Source organism: Typopeltis vanoorti, chromosome 2 (assembly GCF_054136105.1).
Source record: "Typopeltis vanoorti isolate ZY-2024b chromosome 2, IOZ_Tvanoo_1.0, whole genome shotgun sequence".
In the NCBI taxonomy this organism is placed as follows: Eukaryota; Metazoa; Arthropoda; class Arachnida; order Uropygi; family Thelyphonidae; genus Typopeltis; species Typopeltis vanoorti.
This window is the reverse complement of record NC_143550.1, coordinates 64,294,914-64,318,769: the sequence shown is the minus strand read 5'-3', so window position 1 is coordinate 64,318,769 and position 23,856 is coordinate 64,294,914.

Below are 23,856 nucleotides of genomic sequence, written 5' to 3'. Positions count from 1 at the left end.
AAAATGTTTTAACGCTAAGTAGCTTTTTTTATCTGAAAAGAAATGTATTTAAGTTTTATTATTTATTATTTCTTTTTTTGTTATTTTTTATATTTTAATGGGGAAAAAATCACACATTGGTGTGGGTTCACAAATTTTGCTTCCTGCGTATTTCGGCGCTTAATGAATATTAGTAAATATTGCTTATTCACGTAAGTTTCATTTCAAAGCAGAAATCTAAAAATTGCAGTTTCAAATATTTCACCTGATATTGGTGTAGCAGTATTGAAACACATATCACATTCAATTGTTATTAAACTTCTTTTATGTTTTTAATTCTTTCTTTATAACTAATCGTTTTACATTTCATGCGCTTGTACTGCAAATGTACAATAACAATATCTATATAAAAATATGAGATAATATGTGGCATGTCGAATGTGTATGTAAGATGCTAAAAATGTAATATTTGCATTTGATTTTTGCAATATTCGCTGCGTATGTTTTGTATTGAATATAAATACAATAAATATTATAATAATATATGTCTATATTATTTTTTTCGAGGGGGGAGGACCGTGAAATATTTTACTTTTTCAAAAGGGGGTGGGGACTCTGACATCCAGAAGTTTGGGAAGCACTGCTTTATACCAATTCCCAACTAACATGCTGAAGTGAAGTCATTTGTTTCAACCACATTCTCAGGCTGGTTGTCTGTTTTGTAGGGATAAAAGCTGAGATTCTGAGAAGAAAAACCTTATCCGACTTGCTAATTCAATTTCGGTGTAATCGAAGTCATTTTATCCCGAAGAAATGTTCTTCATCTCGTGGGTCATTCATTCGACTGTAAATCTACTGATCCTACTACAAACCCACTGAAAGTGGGTGGTGAAACACTGCAGTTAAGAAATGGAAACTATCTTACAGTCTCCCAAAAAAGTCCAAGACTGTATTCTTATGACATTTAAGAAAGCAAAACCTTTTGATGCCAAGCTATTAATTAGTAATTTGATTTATTAATAGCTCTTGAGAATTGGTAAATAGAAGAAGTAATTTGTTTGGTCATAATTCCGTAGACCGCTTTTAATTGGTTATAATTCGACAGGCATGCTTTTGTTTTATTGATTCTCTTGCAGAAGCAATTTACATTGAAAGACGTAATGTTTCAGTCACGTGATGTCGGACTTCTTGTTTGAAAACTTCAAAGGCTGTGACCATTAAACAGCAAAATTAATGATAAAGAACGCTTCTTCACAAATGAATTTATTCCGCGTCGTAATTTGAGATTGATTGAATGCAAAGAGAACTAAGGAAAATAGAGATAATTTTGAATTATTATACAACACCTCCAGGCAGCCCAAAGACCCATCGAGGGAAGGCACCTCTGTCTTCCCCCCACTCCACCCACCGCAACTACCGTCATCATCTACACCAACGTCATCTACCGCCGACCACCACTAGTATTTTCACATACCATCACAAACACCCATGCCAACGTCGGGATTCGAACCCGCAGCCTTTCAGCTGGAGAACGGATACGCTAACCACTCGGCCAACTAGGCCAATGCATTACTCAAGATAATACATCTAACAGTGGATTCCCCCCCCCTTTTTTTTTTGAAAGCGTTAGATTTTTATCTGAGTGAGATCAAGTTTGGTTTCGAGAGCAGAGTTCCCGGATGACTTAACCCTAAGTTCATCTACCCAATTTTTATGGGGGGGGGGGAGAATCGTCATCAAGAAAGAAAAGACAGGAAATTGAGAATCCGTTAGTAAACTTCTCGACACATTTTCTGCTTAATGAGAAAGAACGTGTCGTTATTTCTACATCCTACTCGATATTCCCACACGTATGGGATTGTCATAGCTGACAATCCCGTAGCTGAGTGTAGCCAGCTGCAAGCTGACTACATTCACAGCTCCGATAAAAGAAAATGTGCCTCGTGACAAAAGTTATCATCGCCGCATAAACACGATAATTTATCGTCGTAAACTATTAGGCAGTGTTGTTATCTCTGAGAGGAATTATCGAGTCCTTACAGAAGCAAATAATGCTGCCATCGTCTTGTACAGTGAGTTCGTGAATTTAATGAGTTTCGTAGAACTCTGTCGTTAGGCTAATTTATATGGGAAGTACAAACAGAAATAAATCAATAGAATTATGTCGACGAAGGCGGTAGTTGGAAGCCAAGTGCAGTGTGCTCGATGCTTTGCTCTTTTTTTTTTTAAATTTTTTTTTTAATAGAATTTCTTCAATACACAAAAACAGTATTAATTGACTCTTTGGCAACATCAAGTGGATGTCATTATCTGTTTATTTAAGTTAGCCAACATTCAGTATTCTTTTCACGTAAATGATGGTTCTTGCATATAAATTGGCATTACACGCAATTCTTTTTGTTTATCGTAGGAGAAATCTATCACATGATACCATGGTTTCTAATTTTCCCTGTCGGTTCGAACGTAAAAGAATAACAGATATCAGTTTAAGAATTTTCCGAGTAATCACAGCGAAGAAAATCTTCGCAACTTTTATGCGAAAAAAAAAAAGAAAATGAAACAGATGGAGTTCTGAAGGTGTATAAAATTGTTTTCCGCGGGTCTCTGAGAACAAGTGGGGGAGTTTCTGTTTTCAACGAACAGGATGTGGATATCTTTAAGTAATAGATGATTGTCATCATCCGGTGTGAGATAATTAGCCTGCTTACGGAAAGCCTGAAGTTGTTGGAGAGAGTTCTATGTTTGTTGTTTAGAGAAGAGTTCTGGGATTATTATTTCTTAGCTGTAAACCTAACATATATTCAGTACTCTCACACTGCTAAAGATACGACTGTGGCATTTCTAGATGGGATATAATTAAAAAAGCAGGCATTCCTGGCTTTCGGCCATCATATACTAAGACTAAGGTAACTGTCGCCAGTAAGAACAACTAAGTTCTTGCTGACCACAGGGTTGCTAAAGAATAGAAGGCCGCTTTACAATATGGAACGCAGCTTAAAATATAGACTGATCTGAAAAAAATTAGTACACAAGAAGAACTCCTTAATTAAAACACGTTTTGTGTCTAAGTGTTCTTGTGTACTTTAATACTCGAAATAACCACTCTAAGAAATTAATTTTTAACATACCTCCTTTCTTTCACTTTTCTTTGACTATTCTTTACCATATTGCACTATTTCTTTAGCCAAACTCAAAGGGTTCACTTCTAATCACAAAAATATGATAAGGATAAGTTGTTCAATGATGATGTAGTCTGTGTAGTAAGTAGGGTACCTTTGAGAATGCATTTTTAATATGTTATATTATTTTAACAAGCAAATTTCTTTCACTTTTTGAATTCTTGATGTAGAATTATTTTTCAATATTTTTTAAAGATTAGTTAGAAATATTGCTACGCCTAACCATGCCATTTAAAGTACAATGACTATAAAATATATGAAAATAAATGTACAGGAAAGAATTCTTGTTAATCACATGAATTTCCAGATTATCAAAGAGAAGATAAAAGAATTAAAGAAGTCATGTTGGACTATTTTTACTGCAGATGTGATCTTCAAACATTCAGACATAAAATCAAAAGCCGATCAACACTTCCTATTTCTTAAATTCATTAGACTTTTTTTTTTTTTGTCTGTTGAAACTTATAGCTGAATCCTAGCTGATAGTGATAAAATTATTTAAGTTTACAAACCATATAATTTTTTCCCATACTCCATCTGTCATCTTGTGACTCATCCTTATCGAAATAACTGATGGGACACACAAGAGCCATCTCATCAGTTGACAACACTGTCATTTCCAAACTCAATACCTACTTCGAACGTCTACACCAATGAGAAAATCAATGGGAAAGTCATCCTCGTAACAGAATTTGTATTGCGGAATAGAATGACTGCTTTGGTGATTACAGAGATGCACGAGGCTTCCCAATGATCTGTTGCATTAAATTAACATATCTATTTTTCTACAGTGTACAAGTCAGGCGCCGTAGCTCCAGGTACCTGACAAAAGTAGGGCCATTTGAATAGCAATTTAAAATATAATGATATCCTTCTCATAGAAATAGTAAGCAATTTCTGAATAGAATCTGAATTCGTAAAGAACTGGGTATCTATTTCAAACTTTAAATCATAAAGAATACTATTGAAATGAATAACAGGGAAGACCAATAAAGAACATCAACATAAATACGAAAATATGAATTATTAAAATCTAATTATGTTATCAATGGAAAGAGGATCACAGAGAAACATCCATTGGAGCTACAGCCAGCATTATTGCGCCACAGGTCGTGTTCACTGCACCTTGGTACATTAGTTCGGTTTCAGTCGAAAACAAGAGAAACCAGTGATATTCTTAGTCGTCAAAAGATCAGTACCATTCCATTCTTGTCGGCTGGATATCAGAACGAATAAAGAGCATGCAAATCAGTATTGATCTATGATTTTATTGATTATGCTGGTCAGGGACACATTCAATAAATATATTGATTTATTTCTCATATTGTGATTACTGCTTGCGTTGAATGGTGATGATAACAATTCTATTTTTCATCACCATCGAAAGTGATGATATATTCCTTTTACTGTCAACTCGATTCATGGTACAACGAGTTTTATTCTTGATGCAAACCACCAGATTTGGCTATTTTTGCAAGGACCTCCGAAAACACTAACGAGGATATTATATTCGCAACCCAGTGATGCTTTGTGAGCGGTGTAATAAATGCTACAAAGGAAATAAAAGCAAAGAATATATTATTGACGAAATCAGTCATCTAATTCCAAATAAAGAAAAAAAAATACAATTATTATTGCTACGGTGACTCAATGACATTCAAATGAAGACCAAATTATACTGAATGTAAAACTATAAATGAAAATGATAAAAAAGGACATTGTGGAAACCTGCTGATGATGAAATTATTTTTGATTTATTTTCATGCTTATAATAAAATAAAAGCGATTTAGTTGTGCACTCATTATTTCTTCACTGATAATTGCAAACGAAACAAACATTTATTCAAAAGAACATTTATATGAACGTTGCTAGGATACCATGTATGAAGTCAGATACAATGCGCAGACTCAGTAATGTTTCTCTGAGATTTGCCAAGTTTAATTGTCACTTTTTCAAATTCTAGAGGATTACAAGCTCTTAGCGCTTTTTTTTTTCCCCAGCGAAATTTATTAAAAACTGCTATCGAAGTTTCTTTTATTATTACATCGACTGGCTTCTTTCTCAGTTTGCAGTGATATTTCCATATTGAAAAATTGATCATTTAACGGATATCAACACCGATATATTTTAAACATATTAATTGTTCATTCTTTTTAATACTGATTTCGAAATAAGCACTTGACCACTATACTGTTCACCTTATTTAGTGAAATACCACAATTTCTCGATGTATTATATATATATATATATATCACAAAAACAACGTTGATTAAAAATTCTAAGCATGTCCTGAAAATACTTGCAAAGTATAGAAGAATACTTTTATTACTAAAAATATATAATTTATTTCATCGCTGCAATTTGTTTCGTTTCAATTCAATTTCGTTTCAATCATTCAATTTATTATCAGAGATCATCCTTAAATGAACTAGTCACAAGTGATCCCTTTTTTTTAAAAAAAATACTTGAATAGTTTATTATTATTTTTTAAACAGGTTTCGATGTAATTGCATGACTTTAATAATTCTAGATAATAATACCGCAACTTTCATTCGCAACTTTGATTTCATTTGCCTTTTTATTTCTTGTAACAAAATTACGTATTTTGTGAGGTGTTCGTAAAATTACTTTTGCAAATTGATCAATCGAAGTTGTTCATTACTTTGTTAGTTCATTGGAAAATTGAACAAAGAATATTTTGAAATTAAAACAAACAGTAGTGGGGTTCATTAATATTAAGCACAAAAATAGAAAAAGAAACACATTTGAAGGAGAAAAATAATTTGTAAAATGCAGTAAATTACTAATGATTCACATGTTGTAATAATTTATTCATTCATGTAGCTAATTTCTTCGACCTCTTTGAGGTTGGTAATTTAGTCGTATATTTTCATTTCATGTTATTTATTTATTTTATTTTGTTTTGTTTAGATTAAATCATGGATTTTGAAAGAATTTTGAAATAGAAGAGACGATTTGGACTTGAAAAATTGGGCGAAACTTTCTCTACACATTAATAGTTTAAAGGAAGTGGAGTTTTCAAAAATTCAAAATATATAACTCATTAGTCAATAAATAATTCTTGTTCTTAATTATTTACTAAATAATTCGTTTTTCAAAATAATTAACAAACAAACAACATAATCAATGAGGATGATAAAGCTAAGAAGTTTCGTATGGTGTCGCTACACAAAGAAGGCCAAACTCAACAGTTTATAGCTAAGGAATTGAAATGTTCTGAAGCAAGCGTGAGTAGAGTATTGAAACAGTATTCTAATAACCGGAGTTTTCAAAATAATCGTTGCATTAGCGATCGAAAGGTAATAACTACATCAAAAGATGAGAGGAGATTGAAGAATATTGTGAAGAAAACCCGCTTTCGAAGTGTAAGGTATTTTCACAGGAGATGGAAAGAACTAGGCGTGAATGTGTCTAAATCTAGGACGTTGAGAACTCTTCACAAAGTAGGTTTTAAATCACGTGTGCCTAAGACGAAGCCGCTTTTGACTTCCAAGCAAAAGGCAGCTAGACGATGACGGTATAAGCAAAGCCAGTTGTAGAGTCAAGAGGACTGGAAGAAGGTACTTTTTAGCGATGAGAGTATGTTTTGTGTGTCCCATGGTCATCAAGGGATACATGTTTGGCGTCTTAAGCAAGAGGCATTTGATAAAGAAAGCATGAACCATTCGGTGAAATTTGCAATCTCTATCATGGTATGGGCTTGTATGACTGCAAAGGGTCCACGTAGGCTGTGTATTGTGTACGAAAGAGAAATTCCAAAGTGTACCAAGAAATTCTTGAGCACTTTATGTTACCGGCATCGGAAGATTTGTGTGATGGTAATTCCCTTTTTCAGCAAGATTCAGCTTCTTGTCACAAATCTAGCTTTCTTTGAGCCAGATGGCTCAAAGAAAGGCAAATCAATGTAATTCATTGGCCGGCAAACTCACCAGATTAAAACCTCATTGAGAATTTGTGAGAATTATGAAGAACCTCTTCAAGAAGTTGTCCTAAGAGATAAAAATTAACTCGTTTCTAATCTGCAGACCATACGGTAAAAAAAGACTGTGAACCGCTAGTAAATAATATGCCCAACTGCTTACGAACGGTCATGAAAGTTAAGAGGGATGCAAAAAATTACTAACTATCATCTTGGTTTCCCTTTGACTGTAATTTTTGTGCATTTATTTTCACATTATTCTAATATTTTGAACCACATCAAAAGTTATTCTAATTTTGTGAATGTTTTCAAATAACAGTTTTTTCTTTATCATTTATATTACACGTTTATATATTTACATGGTTATATAATCTACAAAGGACGTACATTTAGATGATGCTAATTCATATTTGGTAATAATTATTTTCTATGCAATAAATTAGAATTGCAAATCATTCAATACATTTTTTTGATTATTCTAATTTTTTGATTCAGAAGTGCACTCGACGTTCCCTTCCGGTATTCCTGCCTGTTCCCAGTTCCACACTCCTAATCGAATCAAGTACTTCATTCTTAATGTACAGCAGCTTCAGGGTTACTCATTTCCCCACCACTTTCTATGTTGTTCAGGACGCGTAGATATTTAGGAAACTGTCTACAATTTTATTACGAATTATAACGATAATATTCTAATAACTAAGGCGTATTTGACCATTTAGAGACATTCCCTTTAGAGAATGTCAAATACGAGTATATACGATCTAAAGATCACCACTACTGCTAACTTCTATGCTGATACATACTGGTTAGAAGAAATCTTTCTCAAATAAGCACGAATATACCATTACTTGAAGACGCAGAGCAGAAACAGATCGTGTGTGTAGAGCAGGGGTTCTCAACCTGATTGTGGACGCGGGCGCATTCGAGATTGGGAAGAGAGTGGCGCACACCAATTTTTTTCTGTGAAATTTATACTTGCTTATCATAGCAAATAATGACAATAAACAAATTAATTAATTATGAAAGTAGGATAAATACACATGTAATTTATTCAATACAATAGTATAAATACAATAGTATTCTTCCTAATCGCTGTTGAATTTATAGGCTCGTTGTTTTTTATTTAGATTTAATTTTGGGGCAAAATGTTTGAACACGAGAAAACAATGCATGGTCAAAGCGCGCTGACAGCACTGATGAAGTGGTGAACACGTCCCTCAAACACACGGTTGCCGGTAGACTAAATACATAAAACATACGCACAAAGATAAATTACAAAATGTTCTTAATATAACATAAATGTTAACATTTTTTTACGATTTTAATAAATATTATTACTAGGAGAGGACTTATATTTTCCGCTTATAATTTTATTTTTTTCCTTATTTAATAATTGACAGTGGGTGCATGCAAATAGCTCCGCGGGCGCAAGTGCGCCTGCAAGCATAGTGTTGAGAACCGCTGGTGAAGAGGATGTATCTTGTCAACTGAAGAGTCATCGGCCTGAAGTTTGGGCATAATTAAGGAGTTTTAGGAAGATTTTAATATACCATTACAAATGTGGAAATAATCTTCAAAGGTAAAGTAAATTGAAGATTTGCTAGAGTAATTAATTGCTGTCTATGATGACATTTATGCTATTATAGCATCCTACACGCAGTATTGTTTAGTAGCAAGCGTAGACATTCTCAGACCCCTTTTTTATTGTAAAATATGGTTAACAAATTTCAATTTCCATATGATTATTGCTTTCTTTTTGTAATTTTTTACTTCGATACTATATCACTGAAAAGTTTAGAATTTCCAAAATCTTCTAAAACACATAATCACCTATCAACTGCTTGGCTTTTCTTGTCCGCAGCATTTTAGTGTGAAGCAAATTAAAGAGAGACATTGGACCGCTACATTTATAGATGCACATTACTTGAGTTCTGTTTAGAGAGAGATCAGATCTTCAACATTGCTTAAGATCTCATCCCGTTACTTTCAATTAAAAGCCCTGTCGTCTTCTTACTTTTCTTTTATAAATTCATAAGGTAGACATTTATATATTCATACACATCTCTGTGGCCGAAACTGAGAGGGGAGGCTGATGCGGTAATATTAAATGGCCACCTGTAAAAATACTTGCGTACGTGATGGTTCATGTTAATCGTTAGAGTCTGATAATTTTTGAACTCTTTCTCTTTCTCCAATAGCTGACGTGCGTCGTGTTACCCTTCACAGCGGACATAAATTCTAAATGTCCATAGTTTGATGTAAACATCTTCTGTCGCCTGCCCCATTTGCACGCTAACCAGAGTGGCACCTTCATGCTGCTTCTGTTTATAGCGTTGATGGTGTTGTTAATGCACCATGAGAGGAAAAATAAAATGGTGAGTCAGGGTATCTAAGTGAATGAATATATTCATTATATCGTTTCATTACAAGCGGCTTGGAACAACTTGATACAAGTTCAATATTTAAGTTGTTCTCTTTCGTTTTCCTTGTCAACACGAATGGTGAATATCCTTCGGCAAACAGAATCTCCCCACCCCTCTTTCTTTAAACAATTGGCTTTTTCATCGGCGGATTCATGTGCCATTGCGTCCCTGGCGCGAAAAAACCCGTGATCGTCGCCGGATGTATGTGGAGTGGGGGGAAAAAGAGGGGGAAAGATAGAAGGGGCGGCGGAAGGAAGACCGATGTATATTTCTCGTCAACGAGACAATTTGGACGGCCCCCATACTCTATGTGGCATACAAATGATCAGAAGGCGGAACGTATACGGTGCTAGAAGTGGGTGTGATAGGTCTGTCGCACGAGCCAACCGTACCATAACAAGTAATATCCGATCTGTACAACGGTGGGAGGTTACGGTACATTCACAGCAACATCAGCCACCACTAAGGGAAATGGGTGACAGAACCATTTGTAAACTAACTTGTTGCCATCTATAGGTTGCGCTGAAGGGAGGGGTGGTGCCTCGTAACAAAACGGAAAGAGTATGGGGGAGGGAGAAAACTATCCCACTCGTCTCCCCGGTTGTCTATTGTGACATGTGCATTAAAAAAAAATCCGGTATAGAAAATGAAATTAGCATTAAAATAGCAAAAGATGTATGTAGATTGCGAACCTCGAATTAAATTGAAGTTTCAAACTGCACGATGGGACAATTAAGGTAGCTTCCCATTCTGTAGACAGACATTTGCATTCGGCCAAGAAATAAATGCAACTGAAGGTAATGGCAGGAAAATCAACGAATAATAATAATAATAATAAAAAGAATGACAGAGTGATGCACTGGTCTATCCTATACAACTATAAATCATAATCACTGTTTGTGTCCGCTGATATAAGAGAAAAAAATACAAAAGGCAGAAGAGCTGAGCGAAATATGCACGATCCAGTGGGGTAAGGAATGAGTGAGGAGGGGGGGGGGTAGAAAGAAACTAATGACGACCGCAATAATGGATTGGCTCTTCGGATTATTGCAGTTCGGTATACTTAATTTCTTTTTCCTTTCTAAATCAGCACTGTGGAAATCCTGCAGGGAATTTTCACAAAATAATAGCAATCTGGTCGAAATGCACTTAGCATTAAGGGGAAGGCTGAGAAAGACAGAAAGAGAAACGTAAAGGGGGAGGAAGCCTTCGACTTTCAACAGTAAACAAAGTTTCTTTTCAAAAGGATGTCATCGAATGAATGCCTAATGGAAATGTATTGTGGTCAGGAAGTAAACACATTCCATAATAGCAAAACTATACGAAACTCTCTCTCTCTCTCTGCTGAATATTTCATGGCTTTTTCTCTATCGATAAGTGCAATGAAAATGACGCATGTTGAAAATTGAGTTCCAAAAGCAAAGGCTTTAGGCAAAGAAATTTTTTTTTTTTTTTTACTTCTGCTTGTGGCTCGCAAAATCGGAAGTTTAATATTCAGAGTGATATGCAATATTTCCTTCAATACATCGTTTCGCTTTAAACATAAACAGCCATTAACTTCACTAGATGAGTGTGATGCTCTGATGGAGATAGTGAGTGAAAGACAGTGAAAATAAATGGTAGTTTCCATAACATTTTTCAATGGATATTGTGAAATATAATTTCAATAAGTCAATTTTGGAGTTAAATTTAGGATTTCGGTTTTAAATTCGACAAATTTTAGCATATCATTATTACTATTATTTCAGTCCATCTGTGGTAGTGGCTTGAAATTCCAATTTACATCTGTACGGTACACGTAGGTATTATTATCAGATGTGTTCAAGGTCAGTTTTGTACGAAATATAAAACCCTGTTATATCAGAGGACAAAATTCTTTAGTCTAAACAAGAAATGAACTGATGCAATTAATATATTCGATGGCATCGCTGGGATTTTATTGCAAATAGCTTTATTGCCCAATGACTTCAGAGCCAGAATAACATTACGTGACAGTATTATGAGTATTATTTCAATATTTGCAATAAATAGTAGACTGTTGAAACACAACAAAGACAGTCACTGAAGTTAAGTTTTGGTTAATCCTTGGCTTCTATTAATGAGCTCTCTTCAAAATGTATTTCTTTATTCAAAAAAATAATATACTGCTCATGAAGGAGATCAAGTGATGTCGCACATATTCGCTCATCGAACAAGTTTGGCTCCTGAATGTGTTGCGGAATGGGTTGCAACTCTTCTGATTTCCTTCAGATTAAGGAGATGTACTTGATTACTTTGCCATTCCTCTGAAGTATTCTGAAGAAGAGACGCTTCGTTTAGACAGAAGAAAAAAAATGACCCGGATTCGAAATCCATTTAGGATGCAAGGAATTTTATTAGGATTTTTCAACCAAAGGTGAATTACTGTACTTGATTTCATGTCGATGTGAGAGAATTTTCTCCTTCAAATTCTGGTTTTCTGTCCTGAAAAAAGATACAAGTTGACTGGGCACATCCACTCGCACAAACACGCACTCACCGTTCAGGCAATACGCATTAACTGTCCCTATCATAATTTCAATTATTTTTGTGAAAAGTCAACATGTTCGGCTGCATAAATGTATTGTGTTTGTGCACATGAAATATGGACTAGATGTTTTTCTTAAATTATGCTACTAAAATTTTTGAAATATACTACTCGAAATGGTCCTTGATTTAAATGAAGATTATATGCAGTGATAAAAAAAAAAGCTAGTTTCCTGATCAAGATTACCTGTCATAATTATATATATATGAAAAAAACGTATTACATCTGTCATTTGAAAAGTGCATTTGGTTTCTCTATTTTGAGGAAGTATACAAATATTTATGAGATGACAATGTCTAAATATTGATATAAGAAAAAAAAAAAGAATAATGACCTTGAAAGAAGGAAAATTTTATCAATGTTTAACTAGTAAACATTTGAAAAGCATTTCAACATTGTCAGTTTAATTAATAAAACTAGATTATGAATATGAAACAAAAGGAAAGACAAATTAGATAGGTGAAGAATAACATAAAATAAATAAAACACAAACATATAAAAAATCTAAAACTTCTATAAAATAATAATGCATGTTTATAAATCTTTATTATAATGCATTTATTCCCAAGTTAAAGAGTCCTATACTGCTATTTTTTTTATTTTTCTTAATAAGACACCTTTTATTCGGTTTAAAGATTGTTAATACTTCAAAAAGCATGGTTATTATGATTATAATGATGTAATGTGTGGTATTTATCGATAATGATATTCTTCCATTACAATTCAAAGTTCGTCAAGAGAACTTCGTTATAAACCATGTTTTCAAAGAACATCTATAGATCAGGAAATAAGGAATTTAAATCCCAGATAATGAAAATGAATACAATGATCCGAAGTATCATCTATTCAGCTAACACTGCGTCTGGTGCTCGCACTAGCTTCATCACTGGATATAATTATCGTAATGGTGTTATAACGATCGAGGAAAAATATATCACGTATCGCATTAGCCCCTAAAGGAACTAATAAAGATTATTGCTTGTCGGACATACGAAATCGTGTTATTGACGACAAACTCCATTACAATATTTGTAATTAATGATTGTCACCAAATCGATGGCTGCGCAGACAATTATTCTCTTAATGACAAAAGTTGAATGACAAAAAACGTACAAAGTATGTCATTTAGAAGTTTAACAAATTAATCTCCGCCACTGCTACCGAGTAGAGTGGTAGCATGCATGTGTTCAACGGCGTGGAGAAAACTTGTGATATATTTTTATCGAATACAAAGGTGAACATATTAAATTAAGGACTTCCATTAACATATTAAATTAGCATATTAAATTACAGAGTTCCATTAACTTCGTTCAATTTAAATGGGCCTCTTGGAACTGGTGAGTTTTAAAGAAGTGGAGGAGGGGTGGGAAGAGGGAATGGTAGCCTTTTCAGTGTTCGTCTAGTTGTGGAAAGCTACCTGTTGGGATAAATATGTAATCAATAAGAAACAACAGAAGGATGACCAATAGTAAGGCAAACAGACTTGAAAAACACGAATGATTTTATTCAGCCGTGCATGTCGCACTTAAGCAGTATAAGATAATCACATTCAGGTAGCTACTTGTCGATTTTTAAAAAGGCATCAGCCACATTTCCCATGTATAATATAATACACAAAATTAGTTTGTAGCATGGTATTAGTTCCTTTTGACGATCCGACATTTTGGTGTGATAAAGAGATGATATTTAATCTAAGAAACTAGGAATAATAGAAAGAAATGTGTTTTAATTATTTTTTTCCCTCGCAGTGGAATTCTTCTTCTTCTCTTCGGTCTAAGACGGGTTGAGTGTTCTCTTGAGCAGGATCTTCCAGTCTTCTCTATTCCTTGCAGTTCGAAAAAGTTCTTTATATGTTCTGCATCCCGAGATGCTCTTTATTAATTTCAGCAAGGTAATTCTTGGTCTTCTGGTTCTTCTTTTTTCAGTTGGAAAAGTGTTGATTAGGACGTTAGGAAGTCGGTCTGCGTCCATGCGTACAGTGTGGCCAAACCATCTCAGTTGTTGTTTTCTAATTTTTTCTATTATTGTGTTTTTATAAAATAGTTCTTGTCTGACTGTGATGTTTGTTTTCTTTTCTATCCAACTTGCTCTATTTATTTTTCTTAAGCACTTCATTTGAAATGCCAGCAGTTTTTTCTCCTCTCTTTTTTTAACTGTCCACGCTTCTGCTCCACAGGTGACTTGGTATAATTATTGCTTCATATAATTTGATTTTGGCTTGCTTAGATATCTTGTTTGTTTTCCAGATTTTCTGTAATTTTCCCATGGTGGTCCATCCTATCGCTATTCTGTGTTTGATTGTTTTGAGTTCATCTATTGTTTCTGTTAGTTTTGATCCAAGGTATATGAAGTTGTCTACTTGTTCTATTTGTTCTCTGTTTAGGGTGGCTGAGATGGTAGTTCTGTTCCTCCCTATTTTCATCACTTTTGTCTTTTGAATATTTATTGTCATGTCATATGTTTTACAGGTTTCGTTTAGCTTGTTGATCAACTTTTGTAGTTCATTTGGGGTTCTTGCAAGAAGGACGAGATCATCTGCATATTTGATATTATTTATGTTTAAACCATTGACATTGATTCCAGCCTCGTTGTCTATTGCCTTCTTTACAACTTCTTCTAGATATATGTTGAATAGGCATGGAGATAATGGGCATCCTTGCATTACTCCTTTTTGGATCTCTATGGGTTCTGTTGTAAGTGTGTCCTTTTTAACTATTGCATTTGTCTTAGAGTAATATTTTATCATAAACTGTATTATATATTTGTCTATTGCTTTTTCTAGTAGAATTTTAAGAAGGATTTCTCTGTTGATGTTATCGAAAGCTTGTTTAAAGTCCACAAAACAACAATATAGTTCTTTATGGTCTTCCCAGCTGAGGAATAAATGGATATTTCTAGTACAGGAATCTTCCTGTCTTGTCAACGTACTTCTTATTACATTCTCACATTTTCTATCACTTTCTGTTTTATCTATTCACATTTTTCTTGGAGTAAAATTGTACAGGCTACACTTATTCTTTAGAGTCAGTTTTCACGCTGTCGAACACCTTGAGGAACATAGGTCGACTTGAAGGGATTTTATGGCCGAAATGTTTAAGAAAAGATAGTTTCGAAATAAAATAAAAAGAAATATAAATTTGAGCATCTTTTCTCTCTCTCTCTCATTTGCATTTCTTTTTTTAAACTAATTGTTTTGTTATGGTTATTCAAAGATTCATATGTTGATATGTTATGACGGGCAAAACTTGTGGCAATAATAGATTGGGCTTGAATCCTATCGTGGCATGTACGAAACCCTTTCCACATTTAAAAATTTATTTTAAATGTGGAAAGTTCTAAACTAAGCATGTCTGTTAAATGCGTGTATTCTTATCCCTCTTTTCTGACGATGAAAAATCGAGTTGCCGGAACTAAAAACTCTGCCACCTCCATCTAACTCGCTTTTACCAGGGCTTCATTTGAGAAACCTTTGGAAAGTTCTAGAGGCAAGGTAGATGGAATGCGAATCCAGTTTTTATTTTTATTTTTTCCTCCTGAACTCAAGGACAAATGTGTCATCGCAACTTCGCGCTACTGAGGCGATTCACTTTCTTAGATGACTGCTAAAATACTGTAGTATTTCATGGACTGTTATTAAAAATGCATCAGTACTAGAAAAGAGAAAAGTATAATAATATATATATAATAGGATCGTGAAAAGATTTCTTGCGGTAGTACAGGTGAATTTGTTATCAAAAGGCTTAGATACACAAGGATAGACACATTTAGTGATGCGTATGAATCCAAGATGAATTTGAAATATTTTCACACTTGTCGTGTTATTACTGAATGATTAAATGAAAGGGAAATGCGCGATTTGGACATGATAGTGGATGAAAATCCTGTTACATCTTGCTGGGATTTACAGATTATTTTTCAGCAAAGACGGGTCAATTCTAACAATTCTTCATACACACTGTTAGACATTTAGTTCCAAAACTGTTGCGAAGTTAGTCATTTTGAAGATTAAGCGACTATCTGAGGAAACAAAGTAGAATTTGGTTGGGTGGACATCTGAAGATACTGACATCTCATCAAGCTACTGAAGCCAGCATATAATGTCTGGTAATTCTTTTTATTTTTCTGATCGATTTGCCTCTTTTTACGGAATGAATCCTAAGTTTCTGGGAGAAAAAACAACCCTATTTGCATATGAGACACATTAACTTCAAGTGAAAAGTCGTGATAAAGGTTATTTGCATCCTAGACGGAATTCCAATCGAAGGATGAATGTTTGGGGGTTTCGGGAGTGCATCTGAGTCAACATTGTTATAACGGATAACTTTTCGTATCATTTTGATGATCCTGCAATAACTTTCTACACAGCTGGTATCACCTTTGATATCAAAATCGTTAAAAACTAATTAGTCAATATAAAAAGGTTTCATTTTGGCTTTATCTGTGACGTTAGTGTGGTCGGGGCATAAATATGAAGCTTCGTTTGTAATTACACGAATAAACAACACAAAAAGACATAAAAGTATTTACTTTTTTAGCACAACATATTAAAGTATTGCATTTGGTTTGACAAAGATAACCGATGAAGAATATTTTATTCCAATTTTATATTTCGTAACTTTTGAGCTGTATATGCAATATTTATATACTTTGACATGCAGCACAAAACGAAGAGGAAAACATCCGCCTTACCATACAATCGCAAACCAAATATTTTAAATCAGAAATTACGTATGACCTAGTAATCAAGACTAACAACAATGAATTCTGTATTCTATCACGCAGGCGTAATACATACATTCAAACTCTTTCCTTTCATAGTACTGTTGCTATGACAACTGATGCTAACATGTTGATTGCAGCGGTCAAAATGTATTTCGTTTTCTTCTCTGTCAGAAAATTAACTGGATTCAGATGCCTTGGAGCAACGCTGAGGGATTTATTCGCAATGAATGTTGACTGCATCTTTCTTTTCATTTTTTTCTGTCTTTATTTTTTAAGTCTAGCACGTTTATCGCATCAACTGTGCTTATTGCGGCTCTTTCTTGTAGAAAATGTCATATTTAATGAACCAAAGAATTTTAATCCGGAAGCGTACGTGATGAAGCGATATGCTACATGAGTCAATTCAAGTAGAACACTTGTCAGATCCGGGATATGAAGAGGTAGTAGAATAGTTCTCTCGAGTTTCTTCTGTCACCTGGAAAATAAATAAATAAATAATTTACACAGTCAGATATTTTTATTTCAGAATTTCAAGCATTTGAGAAAGAAATTAATTAGACACGGCGAAAAAGAACATTCTAGGTTTCTTTAGTTGAAAGGAAAGGAAATTTGAACAAGTGCACTGTATTTATTATTGTTATTTCAACAAACAAGCAAACCTCATGGAGAAAGTTGACATCGATCTTCTCAAGGGAAACAAAAAGACATTTACTGAAACTCAGTTATAAACAACAAGTGCCGTGTTAAGATTTATTTCATTTTTAAGCCTAAGAGTTTCATAGAAGCATGCACTGCATTAACTTTGTCACTGTTATTATTAAATAGTGTGAAACGGTTTATTTTTTGGAGTAATTAGAGTTCTGACACTTAGGGAAACTAATTGAATTATTCGTTTATAGTAAATATTTCATAAAAGCGCTGTTAAAATAAATATTATTTAAGTTAAAAAAAGAGGGGATGGGGGCTCTCACTATTTTCGTTCACGATGCAGAGTTAAACACATTATTTTCTTTTATAGTGCATTGGTATCTTCTTGGAATATAAAATTTCCTATGAGAACTAACTTATTTTCTTTGGGAAAATAATAAAGACTATTGAAAAATTAAACGTTTTTGTATTGAAAAAAAAATTAAATATATACTCATGAGGCAAAACATTAGGGCCACCTACCTTGTAGCGTGTTTTGCCTCCTTTGACCGAGATAATCTCTTGCACACGTGTTGGTATTGACTCCGCTAGACCACCACGAAAGGTATCCTGAAGTATTCAGGGCCAGCTGGACAGAAAAATGTCCAGGAGGTCAGAGATCGAGTGAGGTGTTGACGTTTACTATTTGATGCTGCGTCGTTCCACATGATCCCAGCATTGTTCGAAGGGACTCACACCAGGAGAATTAGGCTTTCAGGGATAACACACGGAATGCTTGCAAATCTCTTCGAACGATGCTTGGACAATTGCGAGCCTTTTGACACTAGTCATTGTCCTACTGGAAGAGTCCAGATCCACCAGGTCATCATGTACGGCAATCTCTGGTCCGAAACAATCCTAAGGTAAGAATTAGAGGTCAAGGTAAGCGAAATGGTAAGTTACATGAGAGAAGCCAGTGATGTTCACGAGAACAATTTCCATACCACAATACTGCGAGCAGTGGTCTGATTCTGGCCAACAGTGCAGTCTGGGTCGCTGGAAACATGCTGAGTAGTAAAAATGTTTTGGCTCATGAGTATATATGTAACGATCACTTAAAGAGGTTTTGGAATCTTTGGGCTATGATCATTGATAGGGATAGGGATATTAAAATAATCAAAGCATTTTAGATACTGCTGAGTCTCCTAATGAGAGGTTCAGAAGCCTCAGAACGACGATATATCCCTGACTGGTAATATGTATACTTGCATCCCGTGACTTTTCAGCGGAATTAGCCAGTTTCATAGGACAGTAAGGTTTGCACCCAGCAAATTCGAAAATTCAGGATTTTATCGCACGCAAAACAGAGAAATCGACAAAAAACATGTACACAATAGAGAAGCCATAACATGCATATTTGTATTAGTTGTTTGCGGGTAGTCCTAAACAATAACTGGAAATTCCCCCCCCCCCCCCATGTAGTGATGTCAGAAACCAGGGCTATTTTGCGAACTATCACAACGACAATGCTTCTGATAATAACCGAGATAATCTAGTCCATAATTAGGAAGACATACGAACAATAACAAAAAAATAATTCATATCAGTTCCACTTAAAAGACCTGGAACGGTCACGACAAGATACCATTTATCCGTAAAGAAGATTATCTAAAAAATACTAGGTTTATTACTTACAAAAATCTTGTGGATTGTATCAGAAACATACTTCTTTCATTAAGGCCTGCAAGGGACCGCATATCATTAACGTGAAGTACGTAACTTTACTGAACATATATATGGTGATCCACTAAGAGGGTTTCGAGTGTATAAATTTCTGATGAATTTTTTAATTCCAATTTTAGTACAATGTTTTTTATTTATTATTTTCAAGTTCTACCAGATCCAGTAATTGTGTATCAGACTTGTCAGTGAGCCTTTTGATTCCTATCTGAGCAGCATTTGAATATTGTAGTGACGATTTTCTTCGTCAATGCTCCTTTGGCTTTCGGATTTGAATCTTTCGATGATGTTCAAATTTGATGTGTAAAAGGGTTCCTACGTCTACGTAAAGCGCTCTACTATGCAATGTGTTCGTACAGAACAAGAATATAATAACAGGATCTAGAGATAAAATCTAGTCTAAAGAGAGTGACAAGTTCTCTTTTGCAGTTTTTCATCGCGAACTGAATGTTTCGCCGTTGAAAACAACTTCCTGTCTTCAACAGCGAACGTCTCAAGCCTATAAATTGCGTAAATTTTGCAACTGCAGAAAGAGCTCGACCAGATTATGCAGAACTAAACTGTGCATCGACAGACAAACGAACAGCAAATATGAAAAACATGCTGCAGCCATAGAATGCGATACTAACTAAAATTCTTTTGAACACAACGGTAAATTGAACGGTTTTGCTGATGTGCAACTGAACCAACCTTATTTACATATTATTTTAATTACTGTAAGTTTCAATTCTTCTGTGGCTACAGCATCAGTACTTCGACTGAGAAATAAAGGAAACACAGTAAAGGAAAAACGACCTTAGTTTCATTGCATAAAGGGAAAAAATGACGAAGAAGCATTTAATATTTAAGATGTTATAATGTTGAATTGAGTTCAGATTGCATTTATTATTTATTTTGTACTCTATCTTTCAACCGTTCATACGATCTACTTCCTTGTTATAAAGCAGTGAGTGATTAAACGATCTTATGATGCTTCTTCGCTCGTTCTTGTTGAAGATAATTCACGATGACGTCTCCAGTTCTGAACGTCAGTAGCGTTCCGACGTAGTGGTAGAGTCATATTTGGAGTTTTACACGATAAAAGTAATCAAACTGTTTTGGGAAGATAATTAATTTGATTCTACGATCCGACAGTTCGACATAATTTGATTACATTTTCCTACCAGATTAAATATATTGCTGAAAATAATACCGAACTCTTTTCATATTTCGAATATCAATGAGAATGAAGGCGATAATATCTTAGAGGTTTAATGAATAATTTATGAAAATTCACAAATATGCTACGCATCCTCTTTAACAGACTTGGACCACCTAAACTGAATCGAGCCTGCAGTAGTAAGAAAAAAGGCTATATCTTAATTATTTATAAAACATTACATCTACTATCGAAAAATGATGGCTTTTTCTAAGGTATCGTGGAAATATATTGTTGACAATGTATCCAAAAAACCTAATTTAATATTCGACTTTGTAAGCAATAAGCTAAAGAAAATCAGAAAATTCTGTTTAAAGATGACTCGCTTCTCTGACAGGTATTTTGAACCCAGGTCATTCTGATCAACGTGCACCTGTCTTCTGATTGCGTAATGAAGGCTTACACTATAAAGGCAGAGTATTCAGAACTGTCTTTTTATGATATCAGTGGAATTGTGGAATTCATTTAAGTTGCCTTCATTTGTCATTTTTTTCCCTGTTCAGCAAGACGTCCAAGATTTCTTCTTTCAACTTCTTTCTTTATCCACCAGGTTTCATTTCCTAAGAGAATGATCGAATGAAAGAAGGCTAAGTGTGTTTGTTTTTGTATATTTGGTAACAGCATTATCTGTTCAAAAATTTTAAACTACTCGATCGTAAAAAATGTCAACATTATTTGAGAAGTTTGTATCTTTTATCTTGGCTGATTTAGTTAAAAGGATAGTTCTATAAATGATATATATATATATCATTGATCAATATATATATCATATACAGGGTGTTCGGGATAAATTTGACAGTTTCGTAAGGAAAAAGAAAATCTTCTTTGTATCTATTAAATTTAATGAATTGACAAAAAAACATTACAGGCAGAGTTAATTACAATACTATCAACAAGATTTACTCAAAATAACCACCATTAGCATCGATCACAGCTTCAATTCTGCTTCGGAACCTCGAACAAGCTGATGCTACAGTCTCCCTGGGAAGGGCCGCAAAAACTGTTTTAATTTTATCCATTAACTGGGCTTTTGTATTACTGGAAGTGCGATTGGTGTCTTTTTCAACTGCGCCCCATACAAAATAATCCATGGGGTTAAGGTCTGGGGAGTTTGGAGGCCAAACATTTGGACTGGTGAAGTCGTAGAAATTTTCAGACAACCATATTTGACTTTTCCCAGAGGTGTGGCAAGGGGCCAAATCCTGCTGCCATACATACGGCCTACCATTGGCTACCCTTGTTATCCAGGGCTTGACTACAGTTAGCAACTCCACGAACAAAGCCCGAATTCCAATGCCAGGGTTCTTCAACACCTGTTCCTGCAGATTTGCGAGGAATTCTGCTGTACGAACGCAATCAGATCGTCTGCTAGGGATCTTTCTTCTTGCTACATCCTCGTAGTCACCATTGCAAGTCTCTAGTTCATGCCTGATTGTTTTTACTGTATTCAGGGAGCATTGGGCAGCAGTCGTAATATCCTTATTTTGATGGCGGGCACGAATCATCATGATACAAGTTATTCTCTTCCATGATTCAGGTGGGTTCCAGCTATCCATCCTTTCTGACATCTTGTATATGAATGAAGACGGGTCCAAACTTTTAAATGAAGAGAAGTGTGTGTTAATACATGTAACTTACGGAAAAATATAATTAATTATAAATATGTCAAATTTATCCCGAACACCCTGTATATATATTGATCCTCAAGGGCTCACTCTAGTGAGTACGGGCATGGCGAACTCGAGGCACCTGAAGCGGGACCACGCCTTACTTCATGTAATATACACCTGTTATATTATCTGTAGACTGGTCCCTACTCTTCTTTCCCTCTGTATTCACCTTGCTCCTTCCCCCAATGCTATTAGAGTATTCGAGGGCTAGGGGTGATTCTGTCCTATTTACCTATTTTTTTATCTCATGCACCTGCCCACCCCCAGTTAAAAATGGTGAAGACAAATCAGAAGTCTATACCGCATCGGTCTTCGCGCGGGTTACCAAGGGCCGCACTGGATGTTAGGCTTCCTGGACAGCCAGTGACAAATGGGCTACAGGAGCAAGATCCACAGAACTCGAAAGTATTTACTAGGAAAAAGTGGAGCATGGCTGAAAATAGACAAGTCATGCAGTGCTTCTACAGTTCAAACCCATCAGTTAGGGGATTTCAGAAACGAATGTTCCAACTTTGGCTTGAATGACACCCAAATTCTGAAATTTCATTCGAAAGGCTGATGCATCAACGCAGCTTCATTATCAAATGCAAGGTATTTAGTGAACTTGAGCTGGAAGCACTGAAACCTCAAGCTGTAAAAGGAGACCGTACTGACCCTGAAGTAACCAAGAATATGAATGAAGCAGAACCAGATTCCAACGTGCAGAATGCTGAAAATTTTGAAAATATACAAATAGTTGAAAGGAAGCTATCAGATAAGGAACAAGACCTCGCACGAAAAATTATCGAGCAAATGAACAGCAACCAGGAACGAGTTAGGCTTCCAGTATTGAGACAAGTACCTCAACAAAAACTGAAGGAACTCCTACAAGAGGCCAATAAAGCTGCAAGGGATATTCCTACTGGAACTATTGGGCAAACGAATCAACTTATGTACTCAATAGCCTGCGTCGTAACATCTGAATTAGGATATAAGATTAGTGAACCCAAAAGCAGTAAGGCTCAGGAACCAAAATGGAAGCATCGACTGGAGAATAAAATTCTTAAACTCAGAGCAGACGTGAGCAATTTGAAAAACCTTAAGGAAAAAAAGCTGAAAAACACAAAAATCCGAAATAACCTCATAAAGAGATATAATACTAGAACACGACCTATTGATGGAGTATTAGAGGAAGTGAAACAAAAAATAGTTGCAGTTGCAGCTAAAATAAGAAGATACAGGGCACGCATTGAACAGTACAAGCAAAATTCGATGTTTCGCGCAAATCAGCACCAGTTTTACAAGACAATTGATTGCTGCAGGAATGATAACCTTAAAGAAAATATAAATATAAATACCAGAGACAAAGAAAATACACTGAAGTTTTGGAAAAACTTATGGGATAACTCTAAGAGGCACAATAACAAGGCAAAATGGATTGAACAAATTACGAACAAATCTCAAGAACGAAAAATGGACCAACTGAAAATAACAACTGAAATGGTTCAAAAGCAAGCTAAAAAAATAAAAAAATGGTCAATACCCTGGAAGGATGAATTACATGGTTACTGGCTGAAATATCTAACAGGCTTACATGAAAGACTTGCTAACCAATTTTATGATGTTTTAGAAGGAAAGTGCAAAGAAGAGTGGCTCATAGCAGGGAAAACGTTTTTGATCATAAAGGATAAAGAAAAAGGCCCAAAGCCAGAAAACTTCCGACCAATAACTTGCCTACCCAACTTTTAAGCTACTCACAGTCATACTAGCTGATAAAATCAGCTATCTTAAAGCAAATTCTCTTTTCCCAATTGAACAAAAAGGTAACAGCA